Genomic DNA, 19150 nt, shown 5'->3' with positions numbered 1-19150 from the left:
ACTGCCAGCCAGACAAACACCTTTAAGAGGAGGCATAATCTATCAAAAAATGATCTCCCTTCTTCTGTTCAGTGGCAGCCTGAAATGCTACTTATCCTGGCGGAGCTGGAGGATTGAAAGCAGCTACATCAAGCCCCTGTGTAGCTCACAGGAATGAACACAAACACTTCCTTGTATCTGAAGAGATGTTTAGTTTTACCCTTGGTAAACTACAAGACTAAAGGGAAAGGCAGTGATGGTGTCAGATATAAAGAGTGAAACACAAAACAATCATCATAATTATGCCTATAGTGACTGCAAAATCTTTCTATATTCTTCTTATTATCATCAGTGTATTATTTTCTCTGGCATCTAGACATTGACTAGACCTTGACCAAGAAATTTGGATCTTGACAAAATATTCAACTACCCCTCGTTAAGGTAATGGACTTGACACCCACTCGGGTGTCTCCACGCAGGTTCAAGTACTAACAACAGTGGCACCTTACAGCCATAGATTTTAATCAGGGCAATACATTGATACAAATTCCTGTTAAATCATTTCTTAGCCAGAGTCCATCACCCACATTCCTTAGGGCATTGGGCCACCATGTGGACGTTTCATTTCCCGCTTAAATTTCACACAGAGACACAATTTCCTTTGCACAGATCCATGAACAGCAAAACCTCCCTGTGTCTCTTTTCTGAGCCTGGGCATTCAATTGTATTGAAACCTTCTCTCCTGCAATGGCGATGGTCAGACAGAGGGGACGTGACCACCTTCACCTCTGACAGTGAGATATTGGCTCAGCTCTTTCTTTCTGCTGCTGTTGTTAGTCCATGAAACATCAGGGATGGAATGCAAGGCTGAGCTCACACACCAATCCCCTGAAACATTTCAGTGCCCCAGAGAAATCCTGACCCCTGCTATTGCAATGATATGGTGGAGATTCGAATAGTCGCAGTGTAGAAGGAGCCTGAGGGTGTTTATTTGTGAGCTGAGGTTCCCTGTCTGACATTTGCCTTCTTTCCTGGTTCGTTATGTCTCCAGTGAGCAAACCGGTGCTGTCACAAGGCTGGTTAAATGCTGCTTTTTAGACCAGAGAGCTGGGGTTGATTTAGCATGCTGTCGCCATCAGCTGGTCAGAGTAACCAGGGTGAAAGGGTGGAATTTAGGATTCTCCCACCAAGGGGAGGTGCTGTTGGACTCCTCTAGTGGGGGAGAGTCTGAAAAAGTTTCTCAGCTCCCAGAGACAGGGCAGACAAGCTGGTGCCACACACACATTTTAACAGGGAATCAGGCCCCCTCGGGAAAAACTCAAAAGAAGCCCAGGCCCAGGAGTGTCAGAGAAGGGAATCACTGTTTTCCTTAAGAGGTGGGTTCGGGAAACCTGCATGTCCTTAGATCCCTCCAGCGCCTGATAGAACCATTTGTGGGGAAGGTCTGGGGAAGCCGAGGAGGACAAGGAGACGGGAAAAGGGCTGGCAGCTGTTGTGTAATCCCCATGCTCCCAGCAGAAGGATCTGGAGGGGTCAGCACTGTGGTTGCTTATTGAGGACACAGAACTCACAAGATGGCAAAGCTCAGAGCCCCGTTACAGGGAGTCAGAATGTGATCAGCTCACACCCAGGGGGAGCAACACCCCTCCCTTGGTCTCTGTGCCAGAGCTCCTATCAGCTCAGAGTCCTTCCCGCAAGAGTGGGCTGCTGAGAGGGTTGTGATGGGGTAAATGAAGGCAGAGGAGGATTGTTCCTGCTGGGTTTTCTTTGTGTTGCTCTGTGATCCTGCTGGAGGAAGCTGAAGCATCATTTGAGTTTTTTTCAGTGGCTTGGGCTGGGCTGAGGTTGTGACCCTGAGCACAGGGGTTCTCTGCTCTTAGCCCCTTAGGGAATGGACAATGGAGCAGCTTCAGAAATTGGCTAGAAAGTAGCCTAAGAAAGTGTAACATAAGCGAGAAGAAAAATAACATTATCACCTCCCTGATGGTCTAGTGGTTAGGATTTGGCATTTTCACTGCCATGGCCTGGGTTCAATTCCCAGTCAGGGAAAAGTGACTTTAAACCAAAACAGCTTCAGTTATTCTTCACTTGCAATGTAAATAAATCCACTTTTTTTTCCTGATTCCCCCATCTTCCCAGTGTCTCTATGGCAGGGCCGGCTCCGGGCACCAGCACAGCGGGGCGGTCAATGAAAAGGGGAGGCTTCAGCAGCAATTCATCCCTCTCAGAGGGAAGGACTTGAGGCCAAAAGCGGCAGAGGTAGAGCTGCAGCTTTTTTATTTTTTTTTCCACTGTGGGGGCAAAAACACTGGATCTGGCCCTGCTCCATGGAAGATAATTTGTTAAATCCCAGATAAGTGCAGTTCTATCAGTTCTCAGCCTGAGTCCTTAGGTCTTAATCCTGAGGATATTGTTCCACCATGGGGCCATTTCCCGCCTCTCTTTCCTAGGGAAGCACAATGTTCCTTGCACAGACGCAGGAACAGCAAGATCTTTCTCTGTCCCTTGTGCAAAGCAGGGGGCCAAATTCCATGGAAACAATGGACAAGCCGGGGGCCCTGGGCACATCCAGCCCTGGCCGTGAGATGTTCCCTCCCCCTTTCTTTATGCCCCTGTTGTTATTTCATGGAATGTCTCAGATGGGGGAAAAGCTGAGTTCAGTCCAGGTGGAGGGCAAAAGAACCTTGAAAATCTCAGTACCCAACCCCCACTACCAGGATCACTGATGTGCTGGGAATCTGCATGGGAAAGGGACTGTGTGAATTGTCAAGGTGGGGAATGAATAACAATTTACAACAAGAGCCACCTCATTAACCACTGACACAGGCTAATCCTGCTGCAGATAGAAGGGAAACTGGGAGTGATTCTTTGCTGCTCAGCCATGGAAACAGTGACCCAATTGCACCGCAGTGAATGTGTTGGGGAAAGCTGGACTTCACAGGCAGGTGGCAATAGCAGATCCTAGAAACACCTGGAGCTCCCCACAGCACTGCTGCCACCAGGGTCAGGTGTTGAACGACTCACAGTGCCCCCCCCGACACATTACCTTCCAGCAGGAGGTGGCAGCACCCCTCACCCAATGCAGGGGAGAGGGCTGAGTGTATCTCTGCACCCTGAGCCCAGGGCACCCACTCTCTCTGCCCCACACATCGAATCTGGCCCTGCTGCAAAGTGACCCTAAGAACCAGCAACCTCCAGGACAGCAAGTTTGGCCTCAGAGCAGGGAATGTGTCCCCCATGCTGCTTTTAGGCCACTAGGTGCTCTGGAAACAGGAGGGCTCTGAGTGTAACCTATAACACATGCAGCCAATCTGGGGATGTAGCTCAGTGGTAGAGCACATGCTTTGCATGTATGAGATCCTGGGTTCAATCCCCAGCATCTCCAATTTCTTTTCACCCTGCTGCTTTGCTCCTGCCCAGAGGGGATGTGGCCCAGCAGTCTCCCTGCAGGAATTTCAATCCTGCTCAGTGATGGATAAGTGCCAATTGCATGGAAGGTCGGGGCGGTTCTGCTCCTAAGTCTTCTCTGTACATTTAAGATTCCCACCAGTTGTGTTGCCTGGAACAAGGGTAGATGAGAAGGGAGAATCCTCCAGCACTGGAGGGAAAGGTCCCATCTGCACAGACTGAGAGGCAAAGACTAGACTTATTTCTAGTCTGGGCCCAATCTTTCCTCCTGGTATAGTCCTTGTTCCAGCTCAGGTGGTAGCTGGGGATATCTCATGACTGCAGCCATGTTTGTTCAGTTCCACCCCCTTATACAGCTTTGGTACAAGGCAGGAATTTTTTGTCTCTCTCCTGAGGAAAAGCCCCAGGTTTAAGATGGATTCCTGTACCAGGTAACATGGTCACATGTCCCGTGAGACCACCAAGCCTTCATTCTTCCTGGCCTGACTCAGGGATGGTGCAGGACAGAGCCATCTCCAGTCAATTGTCCTGGTTAATGGGAGCCATCAAGAGTCCAAACCACTGTAAATGGCCCTCACTTTGCATCATTACAACAGGACCTCAGAGTTATAGTTCATAGTTCTAGTTTCAGATCCAAGAATGATCGGTTCATACAAATAGGATGAACACACACCGTAGATTATAAACTTTGTAATGATACCTTACAAGAGACCTTTTGCATGAAGCATAGTCCAGTCACTTTATATTCACACTCATTAGCATATATTCATAAAATCCTATGGAGTGCAACGTCACAGCACGGAAAGGGTTTTACTGCGGCACCTGGGAGCAGTTGAGTTTCATGTTCAGGCTGTGGTATGAGTTCCTCCAGGTTTCTCGTAAGCACACAGGGACCTTCGCGGGTGCTCTCGATACAGGAATGGCCCAGACATGATAAAGTGATGGGGATTGCATTTTCCTTTTTTATTTTTGTATTTCAATGACATTTCTGTTTGTGATTTTGTTTTGCTTTGTATAACTGTGTTTTCTCCTGGATTTGATGTTTAATGAAAAAAAGAATACGGCCTCAAGCCACCAGATGGAGGAGCAGGCTGGGGCTAGGACTGCTAAGAGAGCGAGAATAGCAGATTTTCTGTATAGTTTCCTGCCCTCATTTTCATGATTAGTTTCTCTGCTGCACGGAGTTTCCTCTTTGTAAATGTGAGCGTGGCTAGCTCAGTTGGCAAAGCATCAAACTTTTAATCTGAGGGTCCAGAGTTCAAGTCCCTGGTCAGGTGAAGAAACACTTTCCCCCTGTGACATCCCCAAAGAGTTTTAGAAGGACTCTCCTTGACTTTAGTTTTTCCTTTTCAGGACATGGCCTTTCCCAGGAAGGGCCCTTTATTGCCTGGGACTGAAGGTGCTACTGCCTCACCTGTCCACTGGCCTCACAGTCTGGAGGAAGAAAGGCCTCTGGGCCTGCAGCAAAGTGCTGTGTGCTGACTTTTTGAGCAAATGCAGTGCTGGCCAGAGAGGCATGTTCCCACTGAGTCCTCCCTGCCAGAAAAAATTGTCCCCACAGACAGGGGCGGCTCCAGGCCCCAGCATGCCAAGCGCGTGCTTGGGACAGCAAGCCACAGGGGGTGCTCTGCTGGTTGCAGCGAGGGCGGCAGGAAGGCTGCTTTCGGCAGCTTGCCTGCAAAGGGTCCGCTGGTCCTGCGACTTTGGCGGACCTCCCGCAGGCAAGCCGCCGAAGGCAACCTGTCTGCTGTGCTTGGGGCAGCAAAATGCCTAGAGCCGCCCCTGCCCACAGAGTCCTCCCTGCTGGAAGTCTACAGTAATCAACAGGTGCTCTGCTGGTCCCATGGTGTAAGGGCCAGCACTCAGGACTTTGAATCCTGCAATCTGAGTTGAAGTCTCAGTGGAATCTGAGAACAATTCCTGTGCCACAAACCCTGCTGGGTCTTCCAAGGCTCTGTCTTGCTTTCTCAAAGGCCATGAAAGCCACTACAAAAGGGTTCTTTCTCCTGCTGATAATAGCTCACCTTAACTGATCACTCTCGTTATAGTGTGTATGACAACACCCAATTTTTCATGTTCTGTGTGTGTATATATATATATATATCTTCCTGCTGTATTTTCCACTGCATGCATCCAATGAAGTTGGTTTTAGCCCAGGAAAGCTTATGCTCAAATAAATGTGTTAGTTTCTAAAGTGCCACAAGTACTCCTTGTTCTTTTTGCAGATAAATGAATGGAGGTTAAGTCCATGAATGGCTATTAGCCAGGATGGGTAAGGAATGGTGTCCCTAGCCTCTGTTTGTCAGAGGGTGGAGATGGATGGCAGGAGAGAGATCACTTGCTCATTACCTGTTAGGTTCAGTCCCTCTGGGGCACCCGCCATTGGCCACTGTTGGCAGATAGGATGTGAGGTTGGATGGACCTTTGGTCTGACCCAATATGGCCATTCTTATGGTCTTATGAAGGGAGGGGCAGAGCCCTGTGACAGAGTTTCTGTAGTGTAGTGGTTATCACGTTTGCTTGACACGTAAAAGGTCCCTGGTTCAGAAACATGATGACTTAATTTTCCCAGCTTCTAGTGGCCTATCCCTGCTGTTGTAGGAGCAGCAGTGATTTCTATGCTCAAAAGGTCTGTTACACTTCCCCTGCTCCCACTTTTGTCTCCTCTCCCTCTCTGAATGCCTGTGAAGTGGCTTTTCCCCTCCCGCTCCCTCCTGGAATGCTCCTGGGATGAATGGGCTGGTTGAAGAGCCGAAGAGCTCCCAGGTAGACAAGGTGTCTGGGACTCTAATTAGGCAGCGATCACACACCCAGAGCATGGACACTGCCCAAGGTGGAGTGTGACCAACCAGATGCAGCCAAGTCATCTCTAGTCGCAGGCCATGAGGTGCAGGCCCTTAAAAGGGAAAGGGCCCTGTGCTCAGGAGAGCACTCACAAGCTTGTACCTCCAGTGAATGCTCTTTGCCCGGACCGCCTGGCCAGTGGTTCTCTGCGTTGTATTTCATTGTGCCTCAGGAAGACTTACCATCATCGCACCGTCCATAGCTGCGCTGTGGGACACTTACCTTGCAGAATCCTGACATCTCCAGTGCTGTGCCTGTCCTAGGAGCGTGAGTATGTGAGTGTGACACCCCCGCCTTCTTCTTTTGAGCTTAGCTATTATTATAACAAACGTGCTGCTTTCTGGCAAACTCTGGTGGGTCATTAGTCCTCCCTACGCTGACTAGCTGGCCCAATTTTGGGTAACACCTGCGATAACCCCAACCCCTGCAGGACAGAGGTTGGTGAAATGAGCTGAGAAAAAGCCTTGGCATCAGCAGGGGAAAGCTAGAGGACCTTGGCCAGTCACCTTTTGAAGCCTTGTGGCTTGGTCTCCTCTGCCCTGGGAGGTTGGCCTATGGCGGCCGGCTCTTCCTGCTGCCTCCTTTGTGTGACTTGCCAATGGAGGGAGTGAGGCAGGAATGGGGAAAAAGAGGGAAGTCGAGCTGAGGAAGGCAGGGCAGAAGCTAAGCGCCTCAGTGCGGCTAAGTGGGGTTAGTAGAGCGCCACCAGTCGTTCTGCAAAGCCTGGGGAGGTGCGGTTGGCTGCTGGGAGGTAGAATCCTGTGCCTGCCTCCTGGCTTCCCAGGGATGGCTACTTGCAGCCCAGGAGAAGGATGGTTCTGGGTGAAAGGAAGACAAGCAAAGCTCTGGGAGGAAATTTGGGAGCAAGGTGCTGGCTCTGCGCTGGGGGAGGGGGTTGGGGTGCAGGAGGGGTGGTGCTTACCCCCGGCACTGCAGCTCCCAAAGTGACCGGTACACACAACCCTGCGGCAGCAGCTCCTAGGTGGGCCGTGCCAGGGGGTCTCTGTGTGCCGCTGCCTACAGGTGCCGCCCCCAGAGCTCCCATTGGCTGCAGTTCCTGGCCAATGGGGGCTGCGGAGTTGGTACTTGGGGCAGAGGCAGCGCATGGAGACACTCCCCCCGCCCCAGGGGATGCTGGGACATGCCAGCCACTTCTGGGAGCGGCACGGAGGGACGGAGGCAGAGTGGGCAGGGAGCCACCGCAGTGCTGCTGGCACATCTCTGCACACCCATGGGGGGAGGGGAGCAGAGGGCCTCCATGTGCTGCCTGGGGTAGGGGCAGTGCACAGAGCTGCCTCCCCTCCCGGGTCTATTACAGGAGTGGGTGGGTGGGGTCTTTTGGCCTGCAAGGTGCAGCAGGTCGGACTAGATGATCACATTGGTCCCTTCTGACCTTAAAGGCTCTGAGTCTAAAAGGGAGAGGGAAGTAAAGGAAATTTAAAAAAAAAATAAACCCAACATTGTAATGCCAGGATAACTCCAACAGCTCATTTTATAGTCCTGCCCCTTTCTTCCTCCATGAGAAAACATCACATCTTTGCATTGGCTGGGAATTGAACCCAGGTCAACTGCTTGGAAGGCAGCTATGCTCACCACTATACCACCAATGCATCTGGTGAAAGTATGGCTTATACTTGCCCAATGAGGCTAGAGCAGCATTGAGGAGATTTTCTGCCTATTAAAATGTACTGGATTCTCATCACTAAAAAAAACACCTCCGTCTTCACTTGGGTTTGAACATTCAACCTTTCAATTAGCCACCAAAGTTGTTAATCACAGGGTATGTCTACACTACGGGATTATTCCAATTTTACAGAAACCAGTTTTTGGAAACAGATTGTATAAATTTGAGTGCATGCAGCCACACTAAGCACAGTAATTCGGCAGTGTGCGTCCATGTACTGAGGAAAGTGTCGATTTCCGGAGCGTTGCACTGTGGGTAGCTATCCCATATCTATCCCGTAGTTCCCGCAGTCTCCCCGACCCATTGGAATTCTGGGTTGAGATCCCAATGCCTGATGGGGCAAAAACAGTGTCACGGGTGATTCTGGGTAAATGTCGTCACTCAATCCTCCCTCCGTGAAAGCAACGGCAGACAATCATTTCGCGCCCTTTTCCCTGGATTGCCCGGGCAGACGCCATAGCATGGCAACCATGGAGCCCGTTCAGCCTTTTTTCACTGTCACCATATGTCTACTGGATGGTGCTGACAGACACAGTATTGCAGCACTAAACAGCAGCATCCCCTTGCCTTTTGCAAGTTAGCAAAGATGGTTACTAGCCATACTGTACTGTCTGCTGCTTTGCAAGTTGACAATGACAGTTGCCAGTTACATTGTACCGTCTGCTGCTGTCATGGGTGCTCCTGGCTTGCCTTGGTAAGGTTGGCTGGGGGTGCGTGGACAAAAATGGGAATGAGTCCCCAGGTCATTCCCTTCTTTACGTTTTGTCTAAAGGGAGAGTCAGTCCTGCAGTCCTGTCTAGACTATCAGGCAAGCCTACAAAAGAACCAGAGAAGCAAATGGCCGCTCCGGGTCAGAGCCCCAGAAACCCTGCAGAAATGCTGAGCTGCATGCCATTCTAGGGGGTGCCCCTGCAACAACGCCACCCAGTCCTTCCATTCTCCCCCACCTCTCCTGGGCTACTGTGGCAGTTACCCCCCTATTTGAGCAATGAAGTAATAAAGAATGCATGAGTTTGAAACAACACTGACTTTATTGCCTCTGCAAGTAGAGATCAAAGGGGGAGGGGAAGTCAGCCTTCAGCTGCTGTGATATTCCAGGCAAGACTGAATCTCCATTAGACAAAGCTTAAAGAAGAGAATGACCTGGGAGTCATTCCCATTTTTGCCCAGGCGCCCCCCACCGAGGCCAGCCAGGAGCACTCACAGGACGACGATGACAAATACCAGTCTTACTGTACCATCTGCCGTCGGGAAGGGAAGGGGATGCTGCTGTGTAGCGCTGCAGCACCGCGTCTGACAGCAGCATCCAGTAGACATACGGTGACATTGAAAAAAGGCGAGAAATTATTTTTTTCCCTTTGCTTTCACGGGGCGGGGAGGGTCAGGGGGATGACATATACCCTGAACCACCCGCAACAATGTTTTTGACCCTTCAGGCTTTGGGAACTCAGCCAAGAATTCAAATGGTTTTCGGAGAGTGCAGGAACTGTGGGATAGCTACAGTTGTCAGTCGCCCCTCCCTCCGTGAGTGTCCATTTAATTCTTTGGCTTTCTGGTACGCTTGTCTCAGCTCCTTAAGTTTCAGCACTGTGTTGAGTCCCTGCTGTGGCCTCTGTCCATCATAGCCTTCAAGATTTTTTCAAATGTTTAGGCATTTTGTCTATTGGAACAGAGTTTTGATAGAACAGATTCATCTCCCCATACAGAGATCAGCTTCAGTATCTCCCATACGGTCCATGCTGGAGCTCTTTTTTGATTCTGTGCTGATCGGCGCTCCACACTGGGCAAACAGGAAATTAAATTCAAAAGTTCATGGGGCTTTTCCTGTCAACCTGGCCAGTGCATCCGAGTTCAGATTGCTTTCCAGAGCGGTCACAATGGTGCACTGTGGGATGGCGCCTGGAGGCCAATACCATTGAATTGCGGCCACACTAACCCTAATCCGACATGGCAATACTGATTTCAGCGCTACTCCCCTCGTCGGGGAGGAGTACAGATACCGGTATTAAGAGCCCTTTATATCGATATAAAGGGCTTCGTTGTGTGGACAGGTGCAGGGTTAATGCGATTTAACGCTGCTAAATTCAATATAAACTCGTAGTGTTGACCAAGCCAGAGAGATCAGCAGGTTTCCCCTATTGTTTCCCACTCTTGTTTTCTTGACTAGTTTCTCCTCTGCACCAGCTTGCCATTTTGCTTTATGAGCCTGGCTCTCTCAGTTGGCAAAGTATCAGACTTTTAATCTGAGGGTCCAGGGTTCAAGTCCCTGGTCAGGTGATAAACTATTCACTAAGATCTTAAACTGTCTTTCTCACATCCTCTTTGATGTTACTTTTTCTCTGCAGGATTTTCCCTTTCCTCAGAAGGGCCTTTTTGTGTGTGGGTTTGAAGGGGCAACTTCCTGACAGCCCCTCTGTCTTGCAGCCTGGAGGAATAAAGGCCTCTGGGCATAGAGCATGTTCCTTCCCTGCACAGACACACACAGACAAAGCAACAGAATATCCCTAAGGAATTACAATCACCTGCTGCCTTCCCCTTTCCTTCTGGATCCCCAAATGAGGATGCTCTTCAGCCTAAACCCATGTCCCCTCTTTTCCCAGTGCCCCTCAGTCCCAACCCTCAGTCCCCCCTGTGCTCACTGCTCCTCACTCCCAACCAGAGCCTGCTCCTCTTCACCCTTCTCCTCTGTCCCAACCCACAGCCCTCTCCTATTCCCAGAGCCCCTCAATCCCAACCCACAGCTCCCTCCTTCCCTCCAGCAGCAGGTGCTTCAGACCCCCTCAGGAAGATTTTCTTGCAAGGTTTCATGTATGAGTCTGCATGTGGATTTTACAGTATGTTGGAAATAGGTTGGGTTGCTTGCTGAAATGATCACTTTTGGCTGGTGTTGGAATCCCAGTCTCCATGTTATAGGGGCAGGAGAAATAAAGGGTTGTTATCCTTGTTGTGTGAATCGAGGGCAGCACAACTGTGCTTGGCAGACCCCGATAGAGGGACTCACCCTCAATTCAATAGCACTTGCTAGGCAGGGGACATACGGTGCCTTCTTATTTTCCCCCATTTCCACCCAGGATGGCAGGTGAACTCTACAGAGGCCACTCTGGGCTTGCACTGACTAAGGACAACAGCTGTGAGTGGGGTGCAGACAGGGGATGGCTCATGTTAAAGGACTTTTGGTTGCTGGACTTATGAACCGTAGGGAGAAGGACACTGCCCAGCTTATCTGGGGGGTGGGTCTTTCTCTTGTGGTTTATGTTTATGTGTTGGGGCTGCTGACATGACTTCTACTAACCCTGGGCTTACATTGCAGTGTAGACATATCCTGAGAGGGCATCTATACTGTGACAAAATCCCGCTGGCCTGGATGGTCTGATTTGGGCTCCTGGGGTTCAGGTTGTGGAGCTAAAAACTACAGCATAGACATCTGGGCTCAGACTGGAGCCCAGGCTCGGAGACCCTCACCCCTCGTGGGGTCTCGGAGGCTGGGCTCAAGCCCAAGTGTCTACAGTGTAATTTTATAACCCTGCAGCACAAGCCCCACAAGCCTGAATCAACTGACCGAGGGTTTGAGAATAGTGACTTGGGTGTGTTAATGGCAGTGTAGACATAATGCTAGGCTATGTCCACACTGCAATGAAACACCCAGCGCTGTCCCATGCCAGTGCAGGCTCCCAGGCTAGGGCCGTGGGGTGGTAAATTTGCAGCATAGACATCTCGGCTCAGGCTCAATACCGGGCTCTGGGAGCCCTCAAGGTTGGGAGGGAGTTTAGCAAGTGAAAAAGATAAAATGGCAGGGGAGTATTACCCTGGACTCAATGGCATTACTCCATTGGTCTGTCTGCTTTGGGGCAGGGACAATAACACGTCCTGCTGCTTTCGTTATTTCAAAGGGCAGTTTAGGATTTTCATTCTCACACACGGTGCACAAAGCAGGACTCAACCCTCGGTGTAAACTAAACAAGCTGCCCACAAGTTCTGGCAGCCACAATGAGCCATTCAGCATGAGAGCCCAGACCTGCCCCTGTCCCAGAGGAAGCAGGATCATCTGTGACAGGCTGGAACACTGACCTATCAGCTCTTAACTCCCAAACTTTCAGTAAGTCTGTTATCAGTGCCTGTGAGTATAATTTAAACAACTATACTGGACCAAAGAGCTCTGTGTTTTGTCCTCCAGCAGTAGCCAATACCAGGTTGCCCAGAAGTTAGTCAACAAGGCACCACTGGGAATGGAACCCAGGATCTCCTGTTTACAAGACAGGTGTTTTAGCCAGCTAAGCCATGGTGCCTGCCTGTGGAAGCAACACAGCGTCTGCCCACACCTGACTCGCTGCCATCCCCACTGGGGCCTGAAAAGCTTTGCTTGTGTTTGGATTTTGCAAAGCAGAGGAGCAGGTGAGGTTTTCCTTGCAAGCTGTGTGTGTGTGTGTGTGTGTGTGTGTGTGTGTGTCTGTGTGTGTGAATCTTTGGCCAGGTCTGCACTACAAGGTTACTTCAGCATCATTATATTGCTCAGATGTGTGAAAAACACACAATGCTACCTCTGTCAGCAGTTTTTGGCTGGTGCACACACTGCAATACCACGTCTGGTGACAAAAGTGCCCTGTTTTGGTGACAAAATAAAACCACCTCGACGAGAGGCCTAGTGCTTTTTGCAGCAAACTTAAAGTGACAAATTGTCAGTGTAAATGCTGCTGGTCATTATATCACCATAACTGGCCTCCACCAGTATCCCACCACATCTGCCATGAACTCGCCTGCCCTGCATTCCTGCTACAGAGGCTGGGCCCCTCCCCTTTCATAGCTCCAGAAAGTTCTGACAGCTGAGCCACTATCTATACCGGGATTAGCTTGATAGAACTGCATTGCCAGCCTAAGTCATGTAATTACACCAACCTAATTTTATAGTGTAGACCTGTCCAAAGAATCACACACACACCTTGGGAGCAAAACTTCATCTGCTCCTCTGCTTTATAGAATACAAACACGAACAACACTTGTCAGGGCCCAGTGGGGATTGGCAGAGAGTCAGGTGTGGGCCATCTTTATCCCAGGAGAGATGGACTCTAAGGGTACGTCTCCATTGCAATGTAAGCCCAGGTGTGGCACTCTGTGCTCAGAGCAGTACCTGCAAGCCCCATATTTACCACTCTCATATGGTTTGTACAAAGTCTGCCTGGTGAGGTATGATTTCAAAAGTCTTGATCTGTTGAACATTAATATCGTGTTGGATTGTGTGTGTAGCATTGGTTGGGAAGTTATGAAGTTTTGCTCTGTGTGTGTTACTGAGATATGTTATGAGGTTGGGAAATGCCCCCCACCAGCCTTTCAGGTGCGACAATGGAGGAGCCAGACTCGCTGCTGGCCCATTGAAGGGATCCACACTCCCAAGGACTATCCCAGGAACCGTGTACAATGCAGGCTTCTCCGAGATAGCACAGCGACAATGGACACTGCTTGACTCACATGGTAGCAAAGGAGCTTCCTAGCAAGTTGGAAGAAGCTATGAAAGAGGGGAAGAGACATCATGACTTGGCCTCTCTCCCCCACAACTCAGCAGGTGGAAACACACCTGGAGGACAAAGACTGAACTGATTCAGAAATCAGAAGAGAATAATAACAATAATACTTGCTAACCAAAGTCCCCAAACAGACTAGTATTGGTTTTTCAGCAGAAAATTTTCAGTTTGGGGAATTTTGTTTTCTCAGTCAGACCTTGCCAAGGGAAGCAGAGAGAAAATGTTTGAGTTGCCTCCTTCAGAACAGCTTGGCCTAGACACTAGCTCTGGTTCACTGTTCTGGCCTTGCTCGGGTTGAGGGTATTTTAATAATTTGGGCATGTCCCAGGGTGTTTGGGGGAGATGATGAGGATGTTCCCTTTTGAGATAAAAACTAAGAAATACAGGACTAGAGAATTTTTTTTTAAGAAATCTGGGATTTAGACATTTTATTTAAAGCAAGGGAGTTCTGAGTTTCTGAGAAGGTTTTTGTTTGCAAGAAGGAACATTGTTTGATCTGTCATTGTACCAAAGGCGTACATGTTTGTCTACAAAGGAGGTGCAACGACTGAAAGCATCCAATGAGGATGGGATTCAAACCGATGCATGCAGAGCACAATAGATTAGCAGTCCATCACCTTAACCACTCGGCCACCTCATCTGAGCTGGCAAGAAGAAGACAGGAGGAGAAATCTAAGGCCAGCAGAGCTAGGGACACTATGGAGTTTTTAAACACTAAGCGGAAGCAGGGGCTGAATGAGCTCCCCCCTCACATCTAGTGAGGAGCTGGGGGAAAGACTTCAGGAACAGACCGTGTTTGCACAGACGCACCTACTCTGCCTAGCTATGCAGCATGATGGGGCCGCTTTCCCAAAATGACCAGTTTTGGCTGGTGGCGGGTTACAAATCACTTTAGGATTGAGTGGAATGAAATGTTATTATCCTTCCTGTATGAGTGAAGGGCAGCAGAACATACCTAGTCCGTCCTGATGGAGGGGTGGGTGGGTGGGTGAGGAATAGCTTTTATTGGTCTGCATAGAAGTGATTGAGAACGTCATCCTAAACCAGGGGTCCCCAAACATTTCACTCTGTGCCCTCTTATCCATGGCTGTGGACCCTCGGAAGCCACAGTCGGAAACCGAGGCTGGGAGTGGGGCTGTTGCTTGCTGGGGAGAGGGGTGCAGACAGGGGTAAGGGGGTTGAGGCCGAGCTGGGAGCCAGAGGCCCAGGCTGAGGGTGGGGTTGGGGAAGAGCTGGGGCAGAGTGGGGCTGAGTGCTGCTCCCTCTATGGGGGCTGGCTCAGGCCCTGAGGTGCCCCCATGAATGTGCCTCTGTGTCCCCCTAGGAGTCATGCCCCACATTTTGAGAACCACTGAACCCTACTCGCTAAGCAGGGGCTAGTGATGCCAAAGCCCAGGGAAAGGGAGAACAAGTGCGGGGCCCCTAGCACTGGAGCCATGTGAAGGGGCTGCAGGAGAGGGGCAATGGCTGGTGGCTCAGGGAGTTAAGGGCAAAGGGGGCACAGGAGGGGGCAGGAGTTAGGGGTGAAGGAGGCGCAAGGGTTGGGAGTGCAGGAGCTAGTGGTAAAGGGGGAGTGGGGATCATCCAGGGGCAATGGGGAAGTGCCAAAGTACAAGCTTTGCCCAGGGCACCATTTTCCCTAATGCTGGTCTGAGCAAACAATTGGAAATGACCCTTCAGTGAGACCAGAACCATCGTGTAGAAAAGCCTCTTTGTTAAGTGGTGGTGGCTGAGTGATGGGTTAGCAAACAACAGGCATCTTTCTGTGGAGGTTTGATTCTTGCCTGCTATGCAAGGCTGGTGTGTGGTGTCTCCATGGCTGTACTTTCAATGTCTGATCACCCCCAGGGAGCCAAGTCTAGACATGTTCAGAGGCTCTATGCCAGGGTTTCTCAAACTTCCTTTTACTGCAACCCCCTTCTGCCAAAAAAAAAAAAAACCTTACTACATGGCCCTGGAAAGAGGGACCAAGCCACTGCGCAGAGGCAGGGGAGACAAAGCCTGAGCCCTGCCCCAGTTAGAGAAGGCAAAATCAGAGCTTGAGTGATTCGGTGCTGGGGCTCAGTCTTTTGGCTTCAGCCCCAGTCCCAAACAAGTCTAATGCCAGCCCTGGTGACCCCATTAAAACAGGGTCACATCCCACTTTGGGGTCCTGACTCACACTTTGAGAACCCCTGCTTTATGCTGATGGGAGAGAGTTTTCCTGTGGGTGTAGTTAATCCACTTTCCAAGAGGTGGCAGCTATGTCAGTGGGAGAAGCTATATCGGTGGGTGTGCAAGCTGTGGTGTTTGCCACATTTAAGAAGTTTAATCAAACCCCATTTTTAAAACCACCTGTGGTCTGGGAATGGCAAAGGAGCTCGATGAAGCAGGGTCTATCCTGCAAAGTCCTGGAGATCACAATTCTATACTCCTGTTGTCACGGGGGTATAGCTCAGTGATAGAGTGCTTCTTGCTGCTCACAGTGGTACTTGGTCAAACTCCAGTGTTCTCTTATAACCTTCTTTCTTTTTTTTTAAAAAAGGAAAACATTTTCATTTCCATTCTCCATTCTGTTCAGGAGCTCCACTATACGGGGGTGCTTGATATGAATGTAAACACTCAACATTTTGCTGTTCAAATGCATAAAAACCTAGCAAAGCTGTCCATTAGCTGAAATCAGTTCCAATCCTCTAAGTGTCTAGTTTATGTTTTCATCAATTAAACAAAGGTATCATAGGAATGTACATTTGCAGATCCCTCCTCTCCAGGAGCTATGTTGTGCAGAAGAACAAGAACCACATCCAGCTGCAGTTGAGAAGTCTGATAACGAAAGAGCCAACAAATGTTCTGAGGGCTGGAGAAAAATGCCTTCTACTGAGCTATTGAAGGAGTTCAACCTGTTTTGCTTATCAAAAGAAGATTGAAAGGTGACTTCATTGAAGTGTTGAAAGGCCTTAATGGAGAGAAAAGATTGGGTATGAAAGGGCTCTTTAATATAGCAGAGAAAGGCATAACAAGACCCAATGGCTGGAAGGTGAAAAGAGACAAATTCATATTACAAATAAGACACAAATATTCAGCAGCCAGGATGATTCACTACAGGAACAAGCTATCAAGGAAAGTGATGGATTTGCCATCTCCTGATGTCATTTAATGAAGACTAGATGCCTTTCTAGAATGTATTTGCCCCAAAAGTAGCTATTGTGTCATATAGGAGGCCTGTGATATGCAGGGGGTCAGATTAGATGCTCTAATGGTCTCTTCTGGCCATAAAGTCGACTAATTTCTGAAAAACTGAGTGTAGCATTGGGAGCAGCGTCTGATGTTTTCCTGTCTAGCCGGCTTGCAGCCTAGAACGAACGCTCCTTGAGTGGGGTGATCCACAGGGAGTAGCTCAAACCTCCAAAGTGCCTGGCCAGGGGCAGGACATTAGACAGCAAGGGAGGGGTGTGGCAGTGACATCACAAAGGCTTTTTGCAGGACCTCAGACTATTGGTCAAAGGTGGTGGGGAGGTGGTGATCTCACAGAGAGATGCTGACATCAGCCAGGCAGGACAGGGGCAAGGGGCCAGGGAAACCTTAGAGACCCCTGTGGCTTTGCTTCAGCAAGTCTCCTTCTCCAGGTCTCTCTTTGAGGACAGAGAGAGTATTCCGGTTCAGGTACGTGAGCGCCAGGAGGAACCTCTTTAGAGTTTTCTCCTTTCCTTTTCCTGATTTTACTAGAAAACAGCCATCCCAGTTTAGAAGGTAAGAGCCTCCTCGAAGTTTGAAACCTGTTCAGTCTGATCTATCTAGTGACAGTTGAATTTTAGGCATGGAAAACACAAACTTAAGGAGGCAGAATTTTATTCCGCACCTGGGATTTTGTCCCTTAGAATCACTGTGGTCATTAGTTTGTCCTTTATGTTTCACCTTTTCCTCCATCCATCCCTTCCTCCTTTCTCTTTGTCTCTTGCTTCTTTTGTCCTTTCACGTGTTCCCCTCCCAACACCAGGAGCAGTGTGTGTGTGTGTGTGTTGCGGGGGAGTGCTCGACAGCTCCCATTGTGGGAGGCCCACCCAAAAATGTGGGGCTGAAATAATGCTGGGGCAGTGATCCCCACTGGTGGCCTGGGCCATCCTTTGGGCTTTCTGGTGAGAACCCTCAGCCTCCAGTCCTCAGTCTCTACCCTGATTGGCTGAGCAGGGGGTTATTGACAGGGAGGAGACTCAGGTCCTTATTGTTCTCTTTTAAGACCAAGGAAATAAGTCAGAACCTGTTATATGTGTGACAAATTTTGCTGCTTCTCTGCATTAATGGTCTCTGAGGAGTTCATGGTTCTCTCTAACATTGCAGTTCTCCTCAAATACTTGCTGAATAATTACTGTGCACTGTTGTTGGTCTGGAACTCATCCGAGAGCACTTTACTCAGGTCATTCAATGTCTGAAATTCAAGATCCGATGGTTAGTTTGAAAATCAGGGCTCTTGGGTCCTATTCCCAACTCTGCCACTGACTGGCTGTGTGACCTAAGACAAGTCAATTCTCCTTTCTCAGCCTTGGCTTCTCCCTCTTTCAAGTAGGGATAATAATGATCCGCTCCTACCTAGCTCATGGTGGGTGGAGGATGGGGATCCATTGGAGAGTGTCACTAGGAGTATCAGAGGGGTAGCCGTGTTAGTCTGGATCTGTAAAAGCAGCAAAGAGTCCTGTGGCACCTTATAGACTAACAGATGTATTGGTGCATGAGCTACTGCACATGGCTAAGCAAAGAGAACAAACCCCAAATACCCCTGTGCTGTGATGGCCGAGTGATTAAGGCGTTAGAGTTGAAATCAAATAGGGTTCACGTGTGTGGGTTCAAATCCTGCTCACAACAAGGCCTGTGTTTTAGCCAGTCTCTCATCAGGGCAATACCTCTGACACTCTCAATTTTCTCCCCACCCCAAATAAATCCTGTTCTGCTCCTTCCATAAAGATCCCTGAGACACCACCTCACACTGTGTCCCTGAGGGGTCAGGCAAACTCTCAGCACCTGAAGCCTCTGCCACTCACCTAGTGCCCCATAGATCAGCCATAGCCCTGGTTCTGCTCCTCTCTAGAGTGTGAAAGGAGCTGAGTCAGCGACTCCATGGGTGCTACGGGGCTGCAGAACCAACAGGAAAAAAAAGGTGTTCAGCTTTTCAGTGGGGTGCAGGAGGCACTGGGGGGGAGGAGCAGGGATGGGAAGAGGGGGGGAGAGAGAGGACTGGGGCAGGAAGGTGCAGGCCGGGAAGGGGTGGGGCAGGGTGGGATGCGGTGGGGGCAGGGCCTGGGGAGGATTTGTTCAGGACCCCAGACCCCTCTAAAGATGGGACAGGGGTGGGGAGAGGGCCTGGGGAGTTGTTCCGGGATGGCCCTGAAGGGAAGCACCGACTATCACAGTGACAATACAACTGACCAGCCTTGCGGGGGAGGCTGAGGGAGATCCGCACTCACCAGGTCTCTTCTCTCCCCCAAGCTGAGCCAGACACTGCTCTCTCCTGGCGCTCACTCTAGCAGCTGGATGCCAAGGAGCCATTTCCCCACAGGAAGTGCATCGAGTGCCCCTGTGGTGCTGGGGGGCTGGCGCTGCGGCTGGCAGGGGGGCTGATGTCTGCACAGACTCTCAGCTGCCGAGTCAGGTGTGGGGGGGGAAGCAACTCCGGCTTCTGCCCCCCCATCCTAGCGGGGGGGGGGAAAATCATGCTGCAGCTCCCGGGGCCGAGGCGGCTCCGCGG

At 50.0% G+C, this 19150-nt stretch overlaps 1 protein-coding gene and 3 non-coding genes across 4 annotated transcripts in view; 3 read left to right on the top strand and 1 right to left on the bottom strand.

Annotated features, from left to right (window-relative positions):
• Positions 1-19150, top strand: part of LOC120375611 (zinc finger protein 850-like) — a gene marked incomplete at its 3' end in the record, with an annotated part of 610246 nt that overhangs the window by 248520 nt on the left and 342576 nt on the right. The gene's annotated exons all lie outside the window — the stretch shown is intronic.
• On the top strand, positions 1957-2028 carry TRNAE-UUC. Its single transcript has one exon. It is a non-coding gene; the product is annotated as a tRNA-Glu (tRNA).
• TRNAA-UGC lies at positions 3293-3364 on the top strand. The gene has a single exon. It is a non-coding gene; the product is annotated as a tRNA-Ala (tRNA).
• Positions 7770-7841, bottom strand: TRNAG-UCC. Its single transcript has one exon. It is a non-coding gene; the product is annotated as a tRNA-Gly (tRNA).

This window comes from Mauremys reevesii, linkage group 12 (assembly GCF_016161935.1).
Source record: "Mauremys reevesii isolate NIE-2019 linkage group 12, ASM1616193v1, whole genome shotgun sequence".
NCBI lineage: Eukaryota > Metazoa > Chordata > Testudines > Geoemydidae > Mauremys > Mauremys reevesii.
The sequence above is the reverse complement of the archived record's forward strand: the minus strand, read 5'-3'. Positions and strand labels throughout refer to the sequence as shown.